The 26,231-nt window shown below is 31.7% G+C and overlaps 1 long non-coding RNA gene across 1 annotated transcript; it reads left to right on the top strand.

The window, feature by feature from the left end:
- Positions 1-282: 282 nt before the first annotated feature.
- LOC146993297 (uncharacterized) lies at positions 283-12,014 on the top strand. Its single transcript, XR_015038526.1, has 3 exons — positions 283-389; positions 2,923-3,012; positions 11,875-12,014. It is a non-coding gene; the product is annotated as an uncharacterized LOC146993297 (long non-coding RNA).
- The last annotated feature ends 14,217 nt before the right edge of the window (positions 12,015-26,231 follow it).

The following is a 26,231-nucleotide window of genomic DNA, read 5'->3' as shown; positions in this document are numbered from 1 at the left end:
TGAGAGGCGATATTCTATATATTTATTTACTGATACTCTCAGATTCCAAAATTTGTTTATATTCTCAGAAATATTGGATGGAAGGTGGTCGTCCCATACATGCAAAATTTTACATTTCATTAAAAATGAATTCGGCATTATTTAACTATTTCCCTATTAATTAATTAATTAGATAAAGAAAAAATTAGGAAATAGTACTGTTTATTACAGAATAATGTAGAAAGTTCTACAGAACTACATTCTTTCGCGTCATTGCACATTTTATCCGGCAAACTACTTGTTCCTCGTATTCTTCCGCAAATCCGTAAACATCTGTCGGATTTGAAACGAAATCCAAAATGGCTGCGCGATGAGGTTAACTTGTATGGATATTTTTTGTTGCATGAAAGGTAAGTTCAGTTGCAATACTTGTATGTTTACTTCTTTTGCTTTTCGAATTTATGTTATTTATGTCATTTTGACAGTTAAATGTTTCACAGCTTTATGAATTGTTACCATTCTGTCGTGAATTACGTGTATCTCAATGGCTGGCTGTCTTTTCAAATATCTAATTTGCCCTGCTATCCAAATGTTTATGACTGAATTTTTTTTAGTCTAGTTTATGCATTCAGTTTCAAAATAATATGTGTGATCAGATTGCTTATTATTTTACTGCAGCAATAAATTTATGTTAAATAGTTTGAACAATTGTATAAAAATAAGAGTTTGCATTGTTTCGTCCAAAATATGTATGGTTGAAACATTATCTTAATCTAGTTTGTAATTCAAGTTTTTTTGGGGGTACTGTTCTGTTATTGGGACCAGAATCGGAAACGTATGAACCTGTGTTCGTAAGTATGTGCATAGATGTGTATATGTAGACACACAAACATACAAATATACAAGCATACATAAATACAATTCTGAACCCGGTCCTGATAACAGAACAGTACCTTTTTTTAATCTTTTATAAAAGGATTAAGCATTTTTCAAACTGCATATCATTTTAAGATTCGACTTGCAAGAAGACAAAATATGGTCATTCAATCAAATGCTTATGATTGCTTTTAACATTTTCTCATAAATATTGTTTGCATTTTTATTGTATTTTAGATACTTTAGTTATGTAAAGTGAACATGAGAATATTAGGAAAGCTGAAGAATATGAATAGCTACCATAATACATGTATTTTTTCATCGACCCCATTGTTTTAGAAACCAATGCACTATTATTATATGCTGGCTTATTTTATAGTTATATGCAGTTTAATTTTATGTTCATGTTACTGTAGTATTGTCATTATAATAAAAGTATTGATAATTTTTGTTGAATCTTGCAAGTTGCCTAACATTCAGAATTATTACTACCGAATTTTACTGATAGGTTTTTTCGAGTTGACATAATCTGTCTGATAAATAAAATAAACTGGTGTTTAAATTATATGCATTTCTCTTAATGTTTCATTGAAAGTGAGATGGAAATATAAATGCTATCCAGAAAAGTGAATTCTTTTTGCCTGAAATAACAAACTGTACTAAATGATTAATGTTTATATCATTTTAGAAATGTCAATATTAAAGTTTCTCCCCCTTCTCTTCTTTGATTTTGAAATAATTTATAATAAAATAATATATGCATAAGTGTAATTAATGTAAAGTGTCATTCAATAATATAATTTATTTTTACTGATATTTTTATATTTCTTATCTGGGTTTTCTTTTGGTGTTAGAAGGAGGAAAAGACTGTAATGTTTTAATTAAGGAAATAATTAAAACATTACAGTCTTTTAAATAACACAGATACAGTAATGTTTATTGAAGCAATCAGTACTGTGTGATTGCCAGTAATTGAATAATGTTAAAATGCATTGTTCATAAGGAAATTTGTTTATCTTTGTGTTATAGATTTTATTTTGACACGAGCTGAAATTTGAATTATTGGAAGCACTTTGAAAACCCGAATTATTTCCTGAATCATTAATCAGGCCAATATATAACATACAAATTTTCATACAAAATTATTTCTTTAAGCATATTATAAAGAGCTCATTTAATTTTATTATTTGTACAAATTTTAGACAAAAGTAGCATGTAACAGTTAAAGATTTATTGAAGCCTACTTGTTACTTGTGGTAACAAAGAAGTGTGAAAGATATTGCCACATTAGCAAACATGACGATCATTGATGCTTAGTTTAGTAATTTAATAACATATTGAGAAATGCTGGGAACTTTCAGAAGTAGACATTTCGGAAATGATGGGCTTGATAAGAAATTTACATGGTTTTATTATTTATTCTTTAGTTAAGAATGGATTTTAGATGTTCATGTGAAAGAATTCTGTTTAATTATATGTGAAAGAATTGTTAAAGTTTGGTATTTAAAAAATGAATTAATAATATGCAATTATCTGTTTATTATACATATATTACTATATATTTCTAATGCGCTATGTAAATGTCAGTGCTAAACAACTGAGATACTATTGTCAGGGCAATCTTTTCTTATACATGAAAAATTCTGATAGTTTCTGATCATCTGCCCTCACAGCTTCAACTTATGCTAAAACAGCAAGAGTATGCACACGATAATAGCAAACTATGAATATGCATACCACACACATGTATTTACATGCTTTATATTTAATCTTTATTTCTGAATAGTATTCCATTGGATGAAAAATATGTGAATAATGACCCAATGTATATATTTTTGTGCGTGTGCATCCTAAAATTTCTTGTTTCTTATAAAGTGCTTATTTGAATTACTGCTTGAGCAGTAGATATGAACCATAAACTAATCATTTTGCCAATTTTCACAGCTTTGCAGATAGTCAGAAAGCACCAAAATTTGTAATAATGTTAAGTTTAAATGCTGTTCTATACTTTTGTGTTAATTTTTCTATTCTATTAATTCTATTACTGTGTTATCAAACTTTCTGCAGGAATTTCAACTGGTTAAGATGTTATTACCATGTGGAGAAGAATTTGGTTTTCAAGCTAGAAAAAATTGCAGCTGAAGGATTTTGTAGAAGGTCAGTCAAACTGGTTTTAGTTAATTATAATTTAATTTTGGGTGAAGAATTCTCAAATTTATTTATCATAAGTGTCTAAAGGTCTTCTATATTAAATTCTGCTTGTTTTTGAAATTTTTCATGACATGCATTCTTTGATTATTGTTATTATTTTTTTTTTTTAATTTACTAACTTATATCCAGGCATATAATGTTGCATTTAATGCCATACCTTAAATATTGTAAAATGTTAAAATAATACATTTCACTTAAAAATGTGGTTGTGACAGTAAATTTTCTGTTACATTTAATCATATCTATAAACATTGGTATACATCATTTTTCAATAATCTGTATATTATTTTGTGCATTTCTTTTACATCCAAGATCTGGCATATGACTTGCTTTTCAAACTGATAACATGGTGTAATAATGTAATGTAATGGTTAAAGTTTCCTATGGAACGGGCCAAATTTAATAAATTATTCTTTGATAGAAATTTATTCATGTGTTCAGTGTGTCTCATCTCTTTAAATTGCTAAAGTAAATTTTATGTACTTGCATTTAAGAATTTTGACTGTATCAGAGTAATTTTGTTTCAGTTATTATAACATGCAAGGGAAAAAATTCATTCATAGCTCCGTATTTAAAATTAGTTAATTAAAGTCCTTAATAAAGAGGGACGTTTTGTTGTTTTTAATGTCGATAGAGTTTAATTCAAAAATATGCCACATTAAGGGTTACTTTTTGTCATATCCTTCTTTTTCTTGGGCGTGTAGCTTCTGGGTATGTATTTACTTCCTACCGTAGACGTATCGTACTGTGTGCGTTGCATAAAACAGCCATTTTAACGGCACAAAAACTTTGTTAACACACAAATAAAAATAATAAGTACAAACGATGAACACACAAATATAACTTCGTACTGACATACAACACGTTTCCTTCGTTATTTCGCTACTACCTACTAACTACTCTTCTCTAGTAAGTCTCATGAGAGAGAGGTGTTGCAGGCCGTTCGGCTAAACTGCGCATGCGTGGTCATCACGTCATGACACCTCCCCTCGAAAAGATTTGATTGCGTCTTTCAATGACCTGTCAAATCCACATACATAAACATTTCTTGAAACAAAATAAAATAACATCCACGAAATTTTCGAACTTAATTAACCAATTTTTACCATTTTAAATTAAAATTACTTCAACATAAATTCAGTAATCCTATTCATTTAAAAAAAAAATGTAACATTCAATTAACATTTCAAACTTAAATCCTTCACATAATCATAATCATATAAGCAGTTATCATATAAACGAGACAATACAAATCAATCATTAACATTAAACGTAATACTTTAGCAAACCCTAGCTAAATCTTTAAACACATTACCTAACGTTAGAAAAAAAATTTAGCATTTTAGCTAAAAAAAAAATCAAACTAAACAGTCAAAATGTCTTATAGTTCATAGTTCATAACGTCAGTCATGCTTCACTCACTGGGAAATATAATCATGTCATTTTAAGTCACGTCGGTTGATCTTTACAATATGGTAACTGGTAGTTTGGCGACATTTTGGAGGCGATAAAGGTTACTACCTGGGACTTTGGTAATAATGTGAGCAGTACTCAGTTCCGATTACGCATTATTTTGCGTGAGGGAAATGAGAGATCATGGGATATGGCATGTGATATTAATGGACGAATTACGGTTCTTTAATCGGGAAAAAATCTGGAAATTTTGTATTTAGCTTTATTTTGTGTTGTGTGAAACAGTGTTGTTTAATTTTTGGATCCCATGGCCCTAACTAAAGTGAATTTGAAATGGGTATTTAGGCATTGTGATAAAGAGAAGTTTGCTTTTTATTTAGCGGAGGAAGTATGGAGGAAAAATTCGCAAAAAAAATCTTTCAATAATTTTATTGAATGAATTAGAAAAGTGTATCCGCCACGTAATCAAGATTCTGAAGAAGATTAGGTAAGTTAGTATTTTTAATTATTTGAGGATATTATTTTTATGCATTGTTCTAAATGTAAGGTGGAAAGGAATTTGGTATTATTGGGAAAATTGTTATTAGCAATGATTTTGTTTAAAGTAATTAGGATTGTAAGGTAATTTTTATTAATTTAATGTATGTGCTCATTTGGGATGTTTTTTTAAGTAAAAATAAGTCGATGTGTACATGGTTTAGTGATATTTTAATTAAATGATAGTTATTTTGTGAATTTCATGTTTGTAGGAATTTGGTATACGTTTAAGTTGAAATAAACGTGCATGGAAATAATTTAAATATTTTATACTAAGTATTTGTAATGCTTGCGGTATGAATTCGTTGGTGACGTGTATAATGTAATAGATGATTTAGAGGTAAAAGTTTTTGGATATTTTATTTATTTTATATGTGGAAATGTTCATATTTGTAAAGGGTAAATATTTTTTCGCAATCAGGTAATTTCATATATGTTCTTTTTACCGGGTTTAAAGATTGAGAAAATTGTCATGTATTTTCGTGAAATTTTTCTAATTTATGAGTAAAAAGCAGTGTACATGGTTTATGTGTATGTGTTATTTTGAAAAACGCGTAAGGAGTATGGTATTGTGCACTTTTTCCCAATTTTGCAGTGAACATTTGTCATGATTAAGCAGTTTTGTTTCATAAAATTTCTAGCATAAGTGTAATTCGGCTAGTAGATTGTTGGAAGAAGTGTTCAGTAGATAAAAAGAAAAGAAACATGTCTTTACTTCGTGAAGACAAAATGGCGGCGGGGAAAAAAAAATAGAGGATTGCTGTAGGAGAGTTGGTTGCCAAATTTTCGCCAAAAAATCACCAAGTTACCATAATGTAAAGATCAACCAGTCACGTCATCAATAAACTCAGCATGGTCTTTTTGTCTACACATAATGTTACTGTTCCATTTTATTAACGCATAAATTACTGGATGCACATATTCACTTTCTGATTCAACGATTAGCTTTAGCTGTAAAAGCTTATCTATTTGACGATCAGCTTCATTTCTTAGAACTTCAGGTATTCGATACTTCTGCTTTGTTGGCATACTTCCAGGTTTCAGTTTGATGCTGTGTTCTCCCACATTGGCGATTTTCGGAATACCAGTTCTTAGGTTCTTATGTCTTCTTAAAATTTCCATAAGTTCTTTCTTCTTATGCGGTTCAAGGTGTGTAAAATCACATTCCTCATTAGAATAGTGTTCTTTTGCTTTCCGTGGAACAATTCTTGGAACGTTTTCAACTTCGCCGAAATCAATATCTGTATCATATATCACACCGACATTATTCACAGCGGTATTGAACTCTCGTATCTTGTTTGCTTGAACATGCTTCGATGAATTGTCAGGCATTTGTACTATGTAACTATAATCAGTATGCTTTTTGATGATCGTAGCAGGTCTCGTCCATCTGTCATAAACTTTGTTTTGGCTATCAGGGATTAAAACTATAACCCTGTCACCTTCCTTGAATTCTTTATGACGAGTCTTTCAGTTACGGTAGAATGCATAAGCTTGTTGCTTTCCAACATCTGTAAGTCCTGCGTATTCAGCAGCTTTTCCCAATTTCGTCTTCAAATCATTCATATAATCGGTAACTGAACTTAACTGTCCATGAGGAACAGGAGTTTCATTAGTCCATGACGATTTCAAAATAGACAACAGGCCATTACGACGTCTTCCATAAAGCATTTGGAACGGACTAACACCAGTCGTAGAATTAGGAACTTCTCGGTAGGCCCAAAGTAAATACGGTAGATGTTTCTCCCAATCTTTCGAATGTTCTCTAACGGTATGATGTATCATTCCCTTTAAAACAGCATTAAATCTTTCTACCAGGCCATTTGAACTTGGATGATAAGGAGTCGAGAACCTTGGGGACGATCCGATCCTTTTCAAAAACTCTTGGGTCAACGAAGCAGTAAAATTAGTTCCTTGATCTGAAGCAACAATTTGAGGAATTCCTGTGCGTGAAAAGATTTGCAACAATGCATCGCATGTTGCTTTGGCATTCAAATTCTTCAATGGCACCGCTTCGGGCCACCTTGTACATTGATCAACAGCACACAGAACATATTTGTAACCTCTACAGCTTGGCTCTACAGGTCCTAGGATATCCACATTAATTACCTGGAATGGTTCTTTAGGACGTGTTACTGGCGTAATCGGAACTTCATCAAAGGGACGCTTTTTCGCTTGAAGTTGACAAGAAGTACAAGCACTGCAGTATTCATTTACATCTTTCGTTCGGCTGTCTTCTTGGTTCGCAGGTGACTTCCCCATATACTAGAATGAGCTAAGTCTAAAATTTGTTTTCTTCTTTCTTTAGGAACGACTAACTGGTAAACTCTTTCTCCTAGAACTTTATCTTTATGATACAAAAAGTTGTCAATAACAGTAAAGTTATTACTTCCGTTCTTAACATTTTGCCAGCATGTTTTTAAAGATGGGTCATTCATTTGTTACACTCGAAACAGTTCCGAATCCGAAACACATTGATCGTGTCCCGTGCTACCTTTGGAATCATCCTTACCTGTATCTTCATATACAAGCGCACAACATTCTATTATCTTCTTAAAAGTTTCATTACATTTTTTATTAATTAGGTTTTCCCTATCATGGTTAAGTATTTCGTCAAAATTTTCAGTTTCATGAAAAGGCATTTCACTGAAACTATCAGTAGCAATGTTTACATTTTTACATTCAAAATTAAACTTTCTTTTATCATCTCCCCTTAACTCATTAAAAGCACTTAACGACAAGAGTAAATCATTACATCCACCATTGCACATGTTATAAAAATAGGTGACATAAATTTATCATTTTCAGAATATATTACTAAAGGGAGGTTAATGAGAGGAGCTTTTAAAGCTTGCCCGAAAGCTGACGTGAGGATAACACTTCCATGTGGCGTACGGTATTTTTCTGGTACAATGTCGGTCTTGACAACGGTTAATTGCGTGCCTGTATCTGCTACTGCATTAATTAACTTACCATCACATATAAGTTTAACGGTTGGCAAGTCATCTATTAATTCTTTAACTTCTTGATTCGCAGTAAAATATTTAGAAGAAATCTTTGAAGTTACGGCGTTAGAATTATTCTTAGTTTCTTCTTTAGCAACCCTTTCCTTATCTTCATGCAACAATATATTATGATACTTAGAATTACATTTTGAACATTTTAATTGAGAAGGGCAATTTTTTATTCTACAATTCCTTTCGAAACAAAGAAAGCACCGATTAGAAGCCCTTAAACTCTTTTTCCTTTCTTCCGGAGACATAACGCATTTTTCCGAAGCATGATTTTCGCTTTCGCAAAATAAGCAAGGGAAAGTTCGAACAACTGCAATTTTGCTTACATTAGGGGAATAGCTGGCGCCAAATTTGTTGGCGTTGAATGAATTCCGAGTGTGGAAGTTGTTTCGCTTTTCATTTGGTTGTGAATGCCTTCCAAGAGAATTAGCATGACTCTTAGAATAAAATAAATTTAATGAAGTTCGTTCGCGACTTTCAATTTCCCGTTTTAGAAATTTCATGAGGTTGTCGACATTAAAAGTTTCCTCATCTGCGTTTTGACGAGCAAAATCAAGCGTTATATACTGAGGTATGCATTTCATTAACAAAGGGTATAGTAACTTTCCATACGATTCGGTCTTCACCCCTATCGAATTTAGTGACCTTACTTGTACGTTGCAGGTATCATGTAATTCCCTCAAAGAATTAATGTCATTAGAACTTCCGACAGGCCGTAAATTTAAAAGTTTATGCTTGTAAGAATTAATAAGGAGATCTTTTCGACCATACCTCTCCTTGAGAATTTTAAAAGCTTCGTCGTAGTTTTCTGGAGATAAAGAAAAGCCTTCTATTGTTTTTAAAGCTGCACCGCCTAACAGGCTAAGCAAGTAATTGAACTTATCTACTTTAGATAGTTTTTCGTTTTGATTTATTGCCGTGTCAAAAGAATTGTAAAATGTCTGCCACATTTCAGAATTCCCATAAAATTTATCAAACTTTGCAGAATGACATATCCCACTTCTGACACCACTGTCATATCCTTCTTTTTCTTGGGCGTGTAGCTTCTGGATATGTATTTACTTCCTACCGTAGACGTATCGTACTGTGTGCGTTGCATAAAACAGCCATTTTAACGGCACAAAAACTTTATTAACACACAAATAAAAATAATAAGTACAAACGATGAACACACAAATATAACTTCGTACTGACATACAACACGTTTCCTTCGTTACTTCGCTACTACCTACTAACTACTCTTCTCTAGTAAGTCTCATGGGCCCACCAGCGGCCGAGCGGTAAAGTCGCTGAACACTGGTAGTTCGGTCCGAGGTTCGAATCCCGCGAACGGGCTGGCTGCATGGGCGTTTTCGTGGTTTTCCCCATGTGTAACGTGTATACGAGCCAGTTTCCCTTAGAAAGTCCTCCACGAAAGGCATCCCTCCCTTTAGGCAGATAGCCCTCGAGGCTTTGCCATAATAACACACACACACACTAGTAAGTCTCATGAAAGAGAGGCGTTGCAGGCCGTTCGGCTAAACTGCGCATGCGTGGTCATCACATCATGACACTTTTTAACCTAATTTAAAATTTTCATTACTTTAACATGTCCAATAATTGTTATTTTAACTCCGATATTGTAATAATATCAAAATTCCTTACTTTTTGATAGGTAATCCAAATGTAAAACAAGAAAAGAAAAAATTAAAATCTAGAAGTATATTTATTTCATACCTCTAACAAATAAAAACAACACAAGCACTTTTTACTGTCTATCTGCATAATGTGGCATGTCCCGTAAGACTGAGATTTGTATGGTCAAATGCATGTTTCAGTTAAAGAAAAATGCATGCACAGTCTTCTGATTTTCACTTCGATTAAGGATTCTGTATATACTAGCATAAGAAATATATTAGTTAATGCAGTGTTATACATCAATATTTATAGACAATTATTGTGGCTATGTTTATTATAATTTTGTTCACTGTAGTGGGAGTGCCTAAACCATCATGCTGTGTAAACAAAACTCAAATCTTCATCTCTGCATACTGCTCCACTAGTGTTTAAACCACTGAAATGGTGATTATGGTAGAACATCTTTGGTAAAAATTTACTCTGCTGTAACCCTTGGCGAATCGTTTCTTTTTTTTTTTTTTTTTTAATATAAAGATCGTCACCTGAGAGGATCGGCACCAATTTCAAGGTGGCCGCTACACAAAACCAAAATAAGAAGTGAAAGACATACACAAACTCTGTGTCCATGTACACATCGACCTATTAAAACAGAGAACTGCACAAACTGGGCATTGTGCACTGCCTTAACTTTGTCCATGTACACGTTGATCTATTTTCACTTTAAGAAAATCAGAAAGTTAAAAATATCATAGTTACCAGAAAAAATTCGCCACTGTCTTAACACACAGACAACCAAAAATACACAAACAGAGAGGAATAAGTTACCAAAAATACATATTTCCTAACATAAAAACATTAAACAACAAATCTTCTAACAAAAATTAACACACAGAGACAAAAAAATAAATGAAACGTCATTTTTTTAACATACCTTTTTTTTCACATGCATATGTTTAGGCTTCCCACCACCATCCTCCAGGTAAGCAATTCAATGAAATTTTTCGTCTCTTAGTCACCTCAGACATACTCAAACGATGTTACCCACACCAAAATAATAAATAGCATGTTCAAAATACAAGACCATACCACTTCCGTGCAACCAAACACAGCAATTGAAAAGAACGGTAAGAACCAAAAACCTGGGATCGTATAAAAGGTTTACTATTAAAAAAAGTAGCCCAAAACTAAATTTATCACAGCACGTTGGCAATATTTGCAGAAATAACTCCTTTTTATTGACAAAAAAAAAAAAGTTTTTTTTTCCCAAAGGCTACTTTCGGCAACATTATCAACATTAGGGTTACCGAAAAACTTATTTGACGCAATGGGCTTTCACATTTCACAAACAACCAATACCAGTTTGCGATTTTTTTTTTTCAGACAGAAACCAAGGTGTACCATACAGTAAAGATTAGCCACATCTTCATTTACTGCTGTTACAAGTACTTCTTTGGTAAATTTCTGCGGTTAAATTCAAACGTTTAAAATTGCATTAACATGATCAGATTCAGAGTCATAGCTAGGGTTTTCAGCGCTCAGGGACAACTGAAGATTTCGCGCCCCCTACTGCTTGCCAAGGATGGAAAACATTTAATTCTAAAATGTTCTAACATCAGTTTGGCACCCCTTGGATTCTGCACCCGGGGACAGATGCACCCCCTTGCCTCCCCTCTAGCTACGCCCCTAATCAGATTTTATTTTCTGCACATAGCTAACAATTACTTATGTGTTGTCAGATAAATGTTACCAGATGCAGTTAATTATTTTTTACTTGCCAATCTCGTGAGAAGTTTTTTTTGCTCCTGCAAGACTTTACTTTGTGTTGCAAAATAAATTCATTCTCACTCTTTTTGGACTTGCCTACACATTAAATTTAAAATAGTTTTATGAATAGCTAAGATGTGATTATCATAATTTTGTTTTTCTCTTTATCTTGGCAACTTTATATGTTGATTCAGTATCCAGGTTACCTACCAGTGGCTGATTGATAAAACTGCTCATATGTTCAGCTGGTGGTTTATTTTCTGACATAAAAAATTTTAAAAGGCATCCCCCATGTTTATTTTACTATAATCGAAAAATCAAATAATTGCTACTCTGTTTATAGGTACTAAATGTTAAAATATTTTAAATGCTTCCTTTAATTTGCATTCTAATAGTCATTTGTTTAAATTTAATTATGAATTATATTCACATATAAGTAATTGTGAGTGTTTTTTTATTTTAGGTGCTGTGAAAGGCAATGACAGAGATCCAATTTATCAAGAGTTCTTATATACAAAAGAATACATGGATATAAGATTGTTTTTCATGAATTCAAATAAAATGTGATAAATTAGATTAATAAAAACTATTTTGAATTTTGAACAGTGTTTTTCCTCTGTTAATCATAATATAGTACCATAAATTTCTGAATGTGTTTATTTTTCATCCAAATAAACAGCTTTACAAAAATTTGTCATATTAATAGATATTGCATAATTTAGCATTATTATAAATATTTATTATAGCAGATTTAGCTGAACTACTTTTTTAGTCTCTTTGCAGATGAAGTCACAAAGGTAAGTGGTTAGATATTTTTCTGTATTCCCCATTAAGTAATTTTATCTGGTAAATTACCATTACTTATATACTAAAGGTGAAAGAATAAGCTTTCCTTGAAGATACAAAAATTTGCAGATATTTCAAAAAATTGGTATACGTAAAAAAGTTCTTAAATTGCCACATATGCGAAACTGAAAATGTTATATATGAAATAGTTCAGAAATATAAATATTTTCACTATTTTTTAACTATAATTCACTGCATTTGTTATATATAATCACAGTTAAGGTAGCAGTGCTTTTCTCACTGTGATTTCTCATGTATTTTGATTCATAAATCCACGTATTTTGATTTCTCTTTTGAGACCGAATAAAAAATGAACTAAACATTCTCGTTGACATTGAGAGTTGAATAAAAGCTCACCTCAAAATAAAATGAATTAATAAATTTATGGAAAATTTGACATTGCATATATTGAGCAGAAAGAGTAAATTGAATATACTTAATGGAATTAATAATTGGTAGAGTTGATAGCAGAATAAAATGCCTTAATTGCATGGTAAACAGTAGATCTTTTGAAGTTTTTCTATGTTGCGTAAAATGCAGATTTAAATTTTTGATATTGATTGTCATATAAATGGCAATTACTGTTTTATTTTGCTCTGAAATGAATGGTTAGTAATAAAATTCTGGATGAGACAACCTTTAACATGCGCTAGAATTTACAAAGTTTAATTTGGTGCTGATTTCAACGGGTAAATTTCATTTTACTGAATTTTGCATAAAATAATACCAATGAACCATTGCAAATTATTTTCAGTACTTTTTTTTTTAATCTAAAAGGGCTATTAGTTTTGAAATGTGACTTCATATCGTCAGTCGTAAACTTGTTTCGCTTTTCATTCAAGTCTTGCCATTTGGCAAAATTTAACATATTTACCTTTAAAATCTAATATATTATTGACTAACAAGCCAAGCTATTTAAAAGCATCACACAGTTCTTAACAATGCTTTTTTTAATTTTTAATCTGATTGATTTAAAATGCATTTAATTCATGATATATCTAATTGAAAACATTTTAATATTTCTACATAATTACATGATATATTTCTTCATTTTTCAAATATATAGAAGATATATAACTTTCTGGTGTCAGTATCTTATAAAATGTTTTGCTATTTCCACTGCTCCATCTGTATTGATAATCTATGTATTCATAAACTTTTAGCCTCTTTGAGTGACTGCTAAAATCTGAGGCCTTTCAGATTTTTTTTTTTAGTTGTGTGAGCAGAAAGATAGAATTTTAGAAGAGCTTCTTGAGTTACCTTTTGAATGATATAAAGAATTGTTAACATAATGTCAAATTTTTACAACTAAATATTAAATATATAAAAAAGCCTGCAGCATTCTCATGTTACGAAAACATATTTATTTATTCTGAGGCTAGGAATTGATTTAGTTTTAAAAATACAATTTATTCCTTTTAACAATTTCCCAACAGTGTCATCAAAACACTATAAATTCCTTACATGTTTTGAAGAAAGATGATTCATTTATGTAAAGATTATTAAATGGGTAATTTTATTATTCAATTTTTAATACAAATTAACTGAAATTAGAAACTGATTTTGTAAAATAATTTAATTATAAATAATTCAATTTGGGGGCTATTGGATGTTTAAAAAAGATCAAAAGATTTTTAATATCTAAAAAATAAAAGCAAAATTTTCAGTTTTAATATTTTGTATTAATAATTCATTTTAATTTCCTTGCTCAGTTTTAATATGTTCACAAATTCAGATTTAAAAACAAAATAAGTTGTATAAATATTTTCATCATTTCTGATTTTTTCCATAGTAACCATAGGAGAACGATTTGAGACTATCTGTGTAAAAAAAACGTAGGTTTTAGATCATCACACCTTCACATACTTTCACTGGAATTTTCCTCTGTATATATACTGGGATGTGACACTAAGCAGTTGAGAGTGTGTATTTAAGAGGTTAAAGGGATATTGTAACTAGTGTTTCAAATCCTGATAACATCCCATACGCTGTCGGTGGGACGTAGATAGGATGTCCTAAGGATATACTGGGATGTGACATTAAGCGCTCAGGAGGATGAGTTTAGAAGGAAATTGGGATGTCCTGAGGATGTAGTAAGTAGGACTTTAAATTCTAATAACATCCCATATGCTGTCGATGGGACATAGATAGGATGTTTTTAGGATATAATGGGATGTGCTTAGGAGGTTTGTGGGATGTCCTGAGGATGTAAGTAGGAGTTCATATCCTAATAACATCCCGCACGCTGTCGATGGGACTTGGTTAGGATGTCCTGAGGATATCCCGGGATGTGACATTAAGCACTCGGGAGGAGGTGTTTAGGATATTCCGGGATGTCCTGAGGATGTGCGCATATCCCGCGAGCAACATCCTTGGGATATCCTAGGGATGTTTTTGTGCTATGTGGGGAAGTCCTCCCCGAAGGCATCCCTTCCCTTAGGTAGATAGCCCTAGTGTGCTTTGCTGTAATCTCAATAAACCAAACCATAAAACAAACTCATGATGTGAACACCTAATTTCTAGAGTTGGTATAATTAATGTGTTTTAGGTATATTACCGAGTGTTCTATGGCTCGCATAGAACTACTCACTGTACAGAACTGAGAACTCGCACATGTTTGATTGCTCATGTATTCATATTCTTTATTTGATCTTCATTTTGCTGAATAGTATCTGCTGGCTGTGAGGAGGTAAATATCAGCCATATAGATTTTTGTCATTTGAATGGACAGAACAGTAATTATGAGCTATAAAGTTAGTCAGAAAATGCTTTCACCAGGTCACAAATTTTCATTGAAATGCAGACAACAGAAAATACACATAAGCGATGTGTGATAAATAGACTTATCCAGCACATGTTTTTAAACTATTCTTAGTGTATACAGAATTTGGCTATTACTGATGTAATTGATTGCTATAACCAGACGTGTGTTTATCTGTTACATGAAGTGCCAGAGTGGAGATCAAAGTGATTAACTTGATAGCAATCACCTTCCTATTATCTTCCATTAAAAACGAAAAGCGTGTGAGCGATACAAAACAACACGAAGAAGCGAATGTCACTTGAAAGGAAACATGACTTTCGCCAATATGAGCGATAACTGATTCTTGTTTGGCTTTCAGCCTGTTTGCCAAGTGAAGATGGTAACCCTATTTCGCCAAAAGCCGTTTCTCAGAACTGTTGCTACAAGCGTTTTGTCCCGGCAACAAACAGCTAATGTGATAACGCTTTAATAGAACTGATAACCCTATAGAGGAAACAAATGCTGTTGAATTAAAGGAAGAGGAGTCTGAGGAAGAAAAATGTGATGTTAAACGTAGAAAAGGAAAACTGCAAAACGTAGAGGAAGAGAAGAATTCCATCCCTAAAGGAAGAAGAAAAAATCCGCATAAGAAAGTTCAGGAAATCAAAGAGAGTAACAGAAAAATTAATGATTCCAAAAAACCCACTTCAGAACCAAAGAGTTCTAGAAAAAGAAAGAATTCAGAATCTGAGAAACTAGTTGAATATAATGCTGGTGAAACAGAAATACCAACAGTAAGAAAGAGTAAACAGCAAGAGAAACTTCAAGTTAAAGAACTGGATACTGGTACATCTGAATATCTTAAAGGAAGAGAAAAAGCCAAAGGAAAATCTACTACTAATACTGAAATGCGTAGTATTTTAAAAGATGACCAACCTATTTCTTTGAGACCCAGACAATTACCAATTATACGTAAAGAACAATTAAAACAAGAAAAAACTATTTTACAAACGGATTTGGATGTTCCTGAACAACAAGTTAGATCTTCGGAAAGAAAGGTTTGTGTATCAGAACAGACTGTAGAAATGTTACAGAAGGCTCTATCAGAAGCAAAGAATGAAGTAAAAGCTGCAAAATTTCAGAGGAGAACCAAAGATAAAATCCTGTTTGAGAAAGAAAAACGTGTATCACTCATGAAGAATTTCATGAGTTGCGAGAAATTCTTAATGCTGATGATTGGGAACATTATGGAGACCTATGTGGTGCTGATACTGTTGAAACACCATCTAGTGCGACTTTAACTTACGAATCAACTAAACCTAAGACAAGGACATATATGAGACGTAAGTATTTCTTTGAAGAACCTTCTGTCCCCAAAACAAGATTTTCTAAAGCAAAATCAGCTCTTAATTTTATATCTGGAGTAAGCAAACAGAATGCTTCTAATTTTCAAGCAGAAGATGTATAGAATAATACTGACTCACCTGGAGTGATACAACTGATAACCGAACTGCGATTTTTCACCTAATAATGACTTTTATTTCAGTTAATGCTATTTTTAAGATGAAATAAACTTTTCCAAAAATGTTAAAGATTGAAGATACTTTTCGATTTAGATGAAATTTCTGAAAAATAGAAGGAACTGTTAACGATGTTATTGTTGCAAAGATGAAGGACAATTAAGATGTTTCCTTTCTTTATTGTCCTTAGCACACAGTCTTCCCCTTCTTTTGTATTTCTTTTCAGGTTTCGGCTTATTCTTGATGATGGTTCTTTTACCGAAGACAACGAAGATGCAAGATGACCAATGATTTATGCTGTCAAGAGTAGAATAATGTCGTCGAGGTCGACGCATAGCAGGAAGGCCGAATGTGGGATTTTAAATCCATAGCTTAATGGTTTTCCTCGCGCGCTGTTTAAATTTTAGCTGTTGACTGCACGAGTGAAATTGATAGAACTCTCGCCACTTTGTTTTATGAGAGAAGATGTAAGATGATATAGATATAGTATTAATAGATGTAAGACGTTATAGTATTCATATTAATAGATGTAAGATGATATAGATCTTGTATTAATAGATAAACGATGTTATAGATGCTGTATTAATAGATGAACGATCTTATAGGTTTATTAATGTTTCATTAAATGTGTTTTGTTTGAATATGAATTGTGATTTCGAGACTAAAGAACCCACATACATATAGTACTGTATCTCACTGCATATATTTGTATTTCAGTTCTTTAATTGGGAAATTAAACAATGGTATTTAATCACATCAGCTTGTTTAACAATTTGATACTTAATGAGAAATGTATTGCCAAGGGATGGTACTTTCTAGCATCTGCTTAAATTTTAAGTTACCTACAATGCACTAAAACAAATTTAAAAACAAAACTAGAAGAAAGCCTAATTTTCAGGAAGAGAATATAGAGTTCAAATTTAGCATACTTGCTATCCCCTTAAATCTCGCTTACCACTGATAATAACACCCTGCAACTTATTATGACACGCATACACATAGATGTTTTGCGTGGAAGAAAGGATGAATCCTAGAATATAATATAGTGAAGAAATAATAATATACAAACACTGTGCCGACCCCTTATTACAATACTTTGAATGTTACCTGTATCTCTCAGAAGATAAATGAAATATGAAGATAAATATAATAAACTTAATAATACCCAAAATACAATAAATTATATTGTAAAAAAACGAACTTTAAAAAATTTACAAGTCTCAACAAATACCAATTCTCAACGGACAGTTCGGGAATTTAAGGAAGTATCTCATAGCGTATAGTATTTTATTCCGTATCTCACTTTTAGTGCTATATAATCTTCCATAGATTTTATATAAATAAAATCTATAACAATAATGGGTATTTATATTATATGTAGTTCTTGATGTAAAAAAGATTAACTTTCTTACTGAAAAAATTCCATCTATGTGAATAAGTATGAATATACTCATATACACATAAAATTTAAGTATTTATTTATTAAATAACTAATTTAATGAAAAATTCCTATAGTAAAATGGGGAAAGTGTAGAATCGCCCACTGCTTGGCGCGTTTTTAAGAATTGCACATACTCGGTATCTATGTACACATCGACCTATTTTCACTTTAAAAAACATCCCAAAATTGCACAAAAATGGCATTGCGTACTCCTTTGATTTTATCCATGTACATATCGACCTATTTTCACTTAAAAAGTCAAAAGAAAATTGACAAAAATCCAATTCTTTTTACTCTTGTAAAAAGCGCCAAACAAAAGCCAAATAAATAAGTGGGCGATTCTGCACTTTACACGAAAAAATATATAAAAATACCATTTACCTATATATATTAATAATTTATTATTACAAAAGGTTTTTCATATATCATCTCAAAGGAACATAAATTTAATTAAAGCGATGCATTATTGGAATAAATTTGAGTCAGTGTTTTAGGTATAAGTTATTTTAGATTTCTATTGTAGAAAGAATACTTTAGAAAGTGTATAGAAATATTATTTTGAACTATAAAAATTCTAAATAATAAAATTTAAATTACTGAAAAGGTAGCTATTGTTTTTGACGGTAGATTATATAATATAAAAATACCTCATGCTGAGCATTTTCTGTATTTACAATGCCAAATGAAATTTGGTACTTTTCCGTTTTGCCGGCGCAAGCGATAAAGTGGCCAATAATGGTACAACCGATGCCAAACGGAATATTCTCGCTGGTAACCTTCTACGCATCATTTTCAAAACAAGTCGCAGCTTTTTCTTATCAGATTGATTGTTTCTTTCAATACTGGCATATAGAATAAATAGAATTTTTATCAGATAGTTCAGTTTTATGTCTAAGGCCATTTTTGGTAATTATGTCAATTAGGATGCAATCACAGCGCTTACCCGAAGCCGAAAATATAGAAAAGGTAAAGTCAAGGGTTAAATTCATCCATTCTAATGAGAATGCATTAGCGAAGTAAAGCACTGCAGTTTTACATAATTTCTGAGTAAGCTATTCGTACGAATTGAAATATTTCTTGCATTTAAACTTGTGTTCCAAATTAAGATTTAACTTGAAATTAATGTAGATAATTACTGAGAGCAATAGATTTTTGTAGAGTAGTTTACGTGAGTTGAGATCGCTTGGGGTCACGTGATATGAACCGGCGAATCAGGATGTTGAACCATGAAAGCATAGTAAATTCTTAAATTAATGTCTTTTTACAAATTTATTGTCTTTACTTATTGGCTTTTTATAAAATTTTAAGCGATATTAAAATGTTTACGCCTTCTTTTTTTAAAAGAATTCTTAGAACTAACATTTTTTATGTGTATACTGTATGTTGTCGCCAATAAAGTCTGCTTGGCGAGATTTGCGCCGGCGAAACGGAAAAGTACCTGAAAGGTATATAGTGCAGTATTTAGCAATATAAATAAATCTTCTGTACAGCCTTATACAAATGCAGTTAAAATTACTGTCATTGCAATTAAGCGGATATAGCACATATAGTTACATTTGTTTACAAAAAGTTTTATTTACGTTAATATAACAAACAAATAAATTTAGCGCAGAAAATTGTAACTACCATTTCCGCAGTATAACTAATGAAAGAAAATAATGTTTAAATATTACTCTAAATATATTTGAAAGCAATGCTAAAACAGTGCCCTTACAAAACTCATGATCCTAAAAGCTTTGGTTTTAATTGTCTTGTAAAAACTTTCAATTACTTCTGCAAAATTCATACCCACGTAAAAATTACTACACCTAAATCAATTGATTACAAAGTGAAACTTTCCTAAAACGATCAACTCCACAATTCCAGATAATGCCAGTTTCTTGTAGCCTAACAAAACTATGAGTGATTTTAAGTACTGCTATTTAAATATGTTTCTGACAAATGCATCACTGTCATTTACGAAAATAACCACTATATGAGGTTTCACTTAATGTAATTTTTTAAAATAAATAATTCACTTTTTATACTCCCAAGACTAGTACTTTTAATATTACATAAATCTTATTCACAAATCTATTTCTATTTCAAAAGCAATTTATGAAAAACACATTTGCAATTTTCTTCATCAAACTAATAATAATGAAAATTAAAGTATACATAAAAATGATTATATGTGTTTTAACAAAATAGCACAAAATATTTAATGTAAAAATATGGTTCTAGTCTCATACTTGTATAGAAAAATAGACCAAAAATAAAAAACAAAGTAAGCTACTATGATCATCTAAATTTTCATGTAATTTTAGTAGTGGAAAAAAGATTCCTTAAGCTTGTATGTCTTGTCTACCCCATTCAATAAGTAATAAACACATTAAACATTTCAGTGTTTAATTCATTAATAAAACTTACCTTTTTTGCTCGCGAAATATAATTAGTACATTTTTTAAGACATAAGAAAACATTCTTTTTCCTTGGCCATATCACATTAGTCGAAAAATTGAATCATGCAAGATCATTTTTAAGTAAGGTATACTCAAATTTATTAGTACATAATATTCAAATGATAAAGCATCTACATGAACAAGCTTTAAAAAGTATTTCTAAACTGTAATAAAAAAAAAAACAAATTTTCCAAAATACAGTTTCACTAGAATGCAAAAACTATATTTCTGCATCTGATCTAAACACACTGAACCAAATTATCAAGTCTGAAATTATCACATTTCAGTCTTTAGGCACATTGCTTTTCAGGATAAAAAGAATCAATAGATGGAAAATCAATTTCACACACAGAAACTCCATTTCACAACTAGTCAGCTATAAGCAAAATTCTCTCACACATTAGACACGATCACACATGCATGGCTTTGGTGGTATTTGCTATCATATTCATAGTCAGTGCTGGTATTTTATTATTTATTGCTAATTTCTAAACAGTAAAATATAGTTAAATGTGTAATACAATAAATCATAGTAAATTATATATTGCATTACTACATCCACGAAGAAAATAACACCACAATCGCACAATAACAACTAGCACAGCGCCTTATTGCTTGTTTGGGAAACTTCTGAGAGTGGGGGAGGGATCATTGGAGGGAAGGGGAATTTTTTCCCTCACGTCAGCGTTAACACGGAGAAAAGTTTTGCGATTGTGAATGAATTTGTTTGCGTTAAAGAGATGATGGTTGATACCGGTGTTTATTTCATTTGTAATATCAGAAATGTAAGTGCTTATGTGTGTGTATTCAGAGAACCAACTCGTAGTAAAAACCACCTCCCTAAGACGACCGCCTCTGAAAGAGACCAGTATTTCTGAAAACATAAGTATATTTTGGTATTGAACATTCCCTCAGTAAGGCGACCATTCACAAAGGAAATTCTGCAAGTGTGGCTGGTCGCCTTAGAGAGATTCATTTCGTAGATGCCATCTCCCTAAGACGACCACCTCTTAAAGATAAACGTATTTCTGAGAACGTGAGTATATATTGGTATTGAGCATCACCTCTCTAAGGTGACTACTTGCAAAGATTAATTTTTATTTGTGGCTGATCGCCTTAGAGAGACCTCGTTGTGTGTGGTGTATATGATTACTGTTATTGTTTCCGAAAAAAATTTTTAAATCAAATAAATAAGCATATTTAGTAAAAACCCTCTCTAAAACGACCACTTGCATTTCCAGGTTACTCTGATGGTCTTAAAGAGATCATATTTTCATTCTGTTAATTTTATTGTTTACAAGAAGTCTATTAACGTCAGATAGAAAAATAGCATAAACCCATATAAACCAGCAGAAGATTTATTATTATATTGATACCAGTTAGAAAACCAGTAAAAGTCAATATAAACCAATACAAACCAGTAGAAAGTTCTGACATTGATGTTGGTTGTATGGGTGTCAATTGATACCAGTAAGAAAAACCCACAGAGATCAATAGAAACCAGTAAAAGTCAGTAGAGATCACAAAAATTCTATAGGTACCAGTAGAAAGTCTTACTGGTTTCTAAGGGTCATTTTGAAACCAGTAAGAAAAACCCACAGAGACCAACAGAAACCAGTATATTCAATAGAAACCCATAAAATCTTATGGGTACCAATAAAAAGTTTTACTGGTTTCTATGGGGAATTCTTAGCAGGGAATTTAACTTTTTTGTTTAATATTCAGCGAAACCTTGGAACGTGTTTTACCGGAAACTTCATGGTATGTATAGAGAAAATTGCAAACAGCGAGAATGTACTTTGCATTCAGTTAAAAACAAAATTACTTTCAGAAGACAGAACTTATATTCAATTAACAAGTTACTTGGCATGAATGTATACGTAAAGTTTTCTAAATCAAGGATTTTTAGGATATTATTGGCTGATGAAAAGAAATTCTTAAAGTCCTAATTCCTTATAAAAATTTAAAAAAAAAAAAAAAAAAAAAAAAAAAAAAAAAAAATCACGGTATTCTTCTGGTAAAAAGATTATCAGGTTCAATGTTCCTTCTAACCTTTCTTCGGGAACATACAAGGACCTGACTAGGAACAGAGAGCTTACTAAAGCTATGTTCACTAATTGTAGTAAGTAGACAGGATACAGACGAAGGGTATAAAAAACCCTTTATTTTTCTCTATATACAATGACTTCTGTACTTCGGAATACAATGACCCGCCACTCGGGGTCTAACGTAAAAGTATAAAAATAAAACTAAACTCTAATTTAACTTTAGAATAATACACGTGGAAGATTGGCCTTATAATAACAGGAAGCGTATGTAGCACAGAGACTGTGAACACTACAATACGTTTAATTTATCAAGAGGATTAAAACCTCTGGCCTGGAAGGCAAACAGCAACTGCGTAACTTCTAAGGTAAGCGGCCTGCTTCGAACTCACTGCTTCCTCTCTATTGCTTGGCAAAAAGGCCACACTTAAATACTTGGCGTTCGCCAGACAAACTTTGCACAAAAACCTTCACGCTTATAATTCTGGCCGGAAGTAGAAAATAAGAAGTGATAGTAAAGATTTAAAATAAAATAAACGTTAGTAAAACTTAAGATCCTTACAAGATTTCTTAATTTTTCAATGAATCAATTGAGATATTAAAAAATATTACATTTTATAATTCAAGTGGCTCATCTTTTCTCCTCAATAAATGTTTAATAGAGCATTCTTGAAATGTTTTCTATATTAATCCCGTTTGACATCAAAGAGAGAGATGATGCGAGTGAAATATGCTGTTTTAATTTTGCATAAAAGTTATGTTACGTATGTGGAAGTTTAATTTGTGAGACGCTGTTACACTTATCTAACTCTTATCATATTAAGTTAAGAAGTACTTTAATTATTGCTTTTAATCTAAAACTGTTATGTACTTAGTAAATAAATAAATATCAAAATTAAGATTAAAATTGTTACGTTCGAATAAATTATTTATACTAAAAAGAAAATTCTTCCCTGCTAAAAATGCCCCGTAAAAACCCACAAAATTTTTTTACGGGGAATCCGTAGGCCAAATCCCCGTAAAAACCCACAGACAGAAACCCATACAACTGTACGGGTACCCGTAGGCCAAATCCCCATAAAAACCCATAGAAAGAAACCCGTATGGTTGTACGGGTACCCGTAGGCCAAATCCCCATAAAAACCCATAGAAAGAAACCTGTACGGTTGTACGGGTACCCGTAAAAACCCATAGAAAGAAACCCGTATGGTTGTACGGGTACCCGTAGGCCAAATACCCGTAAAAACCCATAAAAAGAAACCTGTAAGTTTGTACGGGTACCCATAGGCCGAATACCCGTAAAAACCCATAGAAAGAAACCTGCACGGCTGTATAGGTACCTGTAGGCGAAATACCCGTAGGAAACCTGTACGACTGTATGGTTACGAGTAGGCCAAATCTCTGTAGAACTGTAGGCACTATAAACAAAATCGCAGTAAAAATCCATAGCCAAAAATCAAAACTTTATATGCATATCCATTGGCCAAATTTCCATTAAAAAAATGAATATTCTGTAGGTAACTGATGCCTTGTAAAAACCAGTAAACATAAGCATGTTCACCTATACAGGCACCCATATGCCAAATCCTGTAAAAACCACTACACAAAAATCCACAGACCAATAAAGGTACCTCTTGGAAAAATCGCTGCACAAAACCCATAAACAGAACCAATAGCATTATACCATAGTGGAGTATCCATACATAGAATCGTACATAGAAGAGGGTATCCATATACAGAATCCCTATAAAAAACATTACACAAAAATAGAACTGTAAATCAAATTTCCATAAAAACATAAACCAGCAGAAGTACATAATTAGCACTGATGAAATGTACAGAACTAAATTGCGGAGAAAGCATGTAAAGTAATTTTAAATAAAACTCAATGCGAATAAATAAAAATTTTAAAATATCTAGAAGCCTATGAGCCCGTCCTTCTTAATGCACGTCAATATCTATAAACATATTACAAAATATTTGTATAAATTCGCTTTACAAAATTTTAAACTACCTTTATATAATTCTGAAAATAAAATGAATAGAAAGATAATAACCAAAGTCATGATTCACAGCCATCGAATGATATATGTACATATATATATGTAAGAAAAATAAGGAATATGCAAAAGATTAAATTAGCAGCGTAAATTAATTTTCCTTCTCTATTCTAAAAACAGTAATCTTTCTGCACTGCATCATTTGGAGATTAATTCATGTCATATGACTCTTACATAATTTGATGTTGTAAAAGAAACTAAAACTCAAACAGCCAATAGTAATTTTACCGCAGTATTAACTATCAAAGACGAGTAAAAATGCATTGAGAACCAAAATTAATTCGGTCTAAATTCAGATTTCACCCTTAACGTAACGCATTTGCTTTTTACGCTTTGTATTAGCTGGATTGCAGTCTGTCTGCTCCTTGTTTCTTACTACACATTTATCAAAAATGTTAATTTTTGGAATAGGCATAAATAATGTGCCAACTTGTTTGTGGCTGCAACATATTTGCTGAAAGAAAAGTTGAATTAAATCTACCTCGACTGCCAAATTTCTTATTCATTGTGGATTGGAGTTTCAACATCTCTAAGCCATCAAAATTCTTGCTGTTCATTACGGATTCAGCTGCTTGTATTCGACTACAGAATCTATTACATATATATATAATATCATTTCCTTTGATGGTTGCGAATCATTACTTTGACTGTATATATATTATTGATTTCATTATAAATATATACATATAGTACTGTACCTCACTGCATATAATTGTATTTCAGTTCTTTAATTGGGAAATTAAACAATTGTATTTAATCACATCAACTTGTTTAACAATTTGATACCTAATGAGAAATGTATTGCCAAAGGATGGTACTTTCTAGCATCTGCTTAAATTTTAAGTTACCTACAATGCACTAAACCAAATTAAAAAACAAAACTAGAAGAAACCCAAATTTTCAGGAAGAGAAACATTATTAACAAGCAAGCAAAAAGAATATGGGACTTGCAAATTAGAAACTTAACATAGAGTTCAAATTTAGCATACTTGCTACTCCCTTAAAGCTCGCTTACCAGTCATAGTAACACCCTACAGTTTATTATGACATGCATACACATAGGTGTTTTGCGTGGAAGAAAGGATGAATCCAAGAATATAATGTAGTGAAGAAATAATAATATACAAACTCTGTGTCAACCTCTTATTACAATACTTTGAATGTTACCTGTATCTCTCAAAAGATAAATGAAACATGAAGATAACATATAATAAACTTAATAGTACCCAAAATACAATAAATTATATTGTAACAAAATGAATTTAAAAAAATTTACAAGTTTCAACAAATACCAATTCTCAACGCACAGTTTGGGAATTAAGAAAATATCTCATAGCGTATAATGTTTTATTCCGTATCTCACTTTTAGTGCTATATAATCTTCCACAGATTTTATATAAATAAAATCTATAACATAATGGGTATTTATAGTATATGTAGTTCTTGATGTAAAAAAGATCAACTTTCGTACTGTAAAAATTCCATCTATGTGAATAAATATGAATATACTCATATACACATAATTATACTAAATAACTAATTAAATGAAACTAAATTCCTATAGAAAAATGGAGAAAGTGTAGAATCGCCCACTGCTTGGCGTGTTTTTAAGAATAGCACATACTCGGTATCCACGTACACATCGACCTACTTTCACTTAAAAAAACATCTCAGAATTGCACAAAAATGCCATTGTGCACTCCTTTGACTTTATTCATGTACAC

The sequence above is a fragment of the Stegodyphus dumicola genome, chromosome X1, assembly GCF_044657685.1.
Source record: "Stegodyphus dumicola isolate Sdum_Otavi_A_Nest chromosome X1, ASM4465768v1".
NCBI lineage: Eukaryota > Metazoa > Arthropoda > Arachnida > Araneae > Eresidae > Stegodyphus > Stegodyphus dumicola.
Note: the sequence above shows the minus strand (reverse complement) of the source record. Positions and strands in the feature narration are given on the sequence as shown.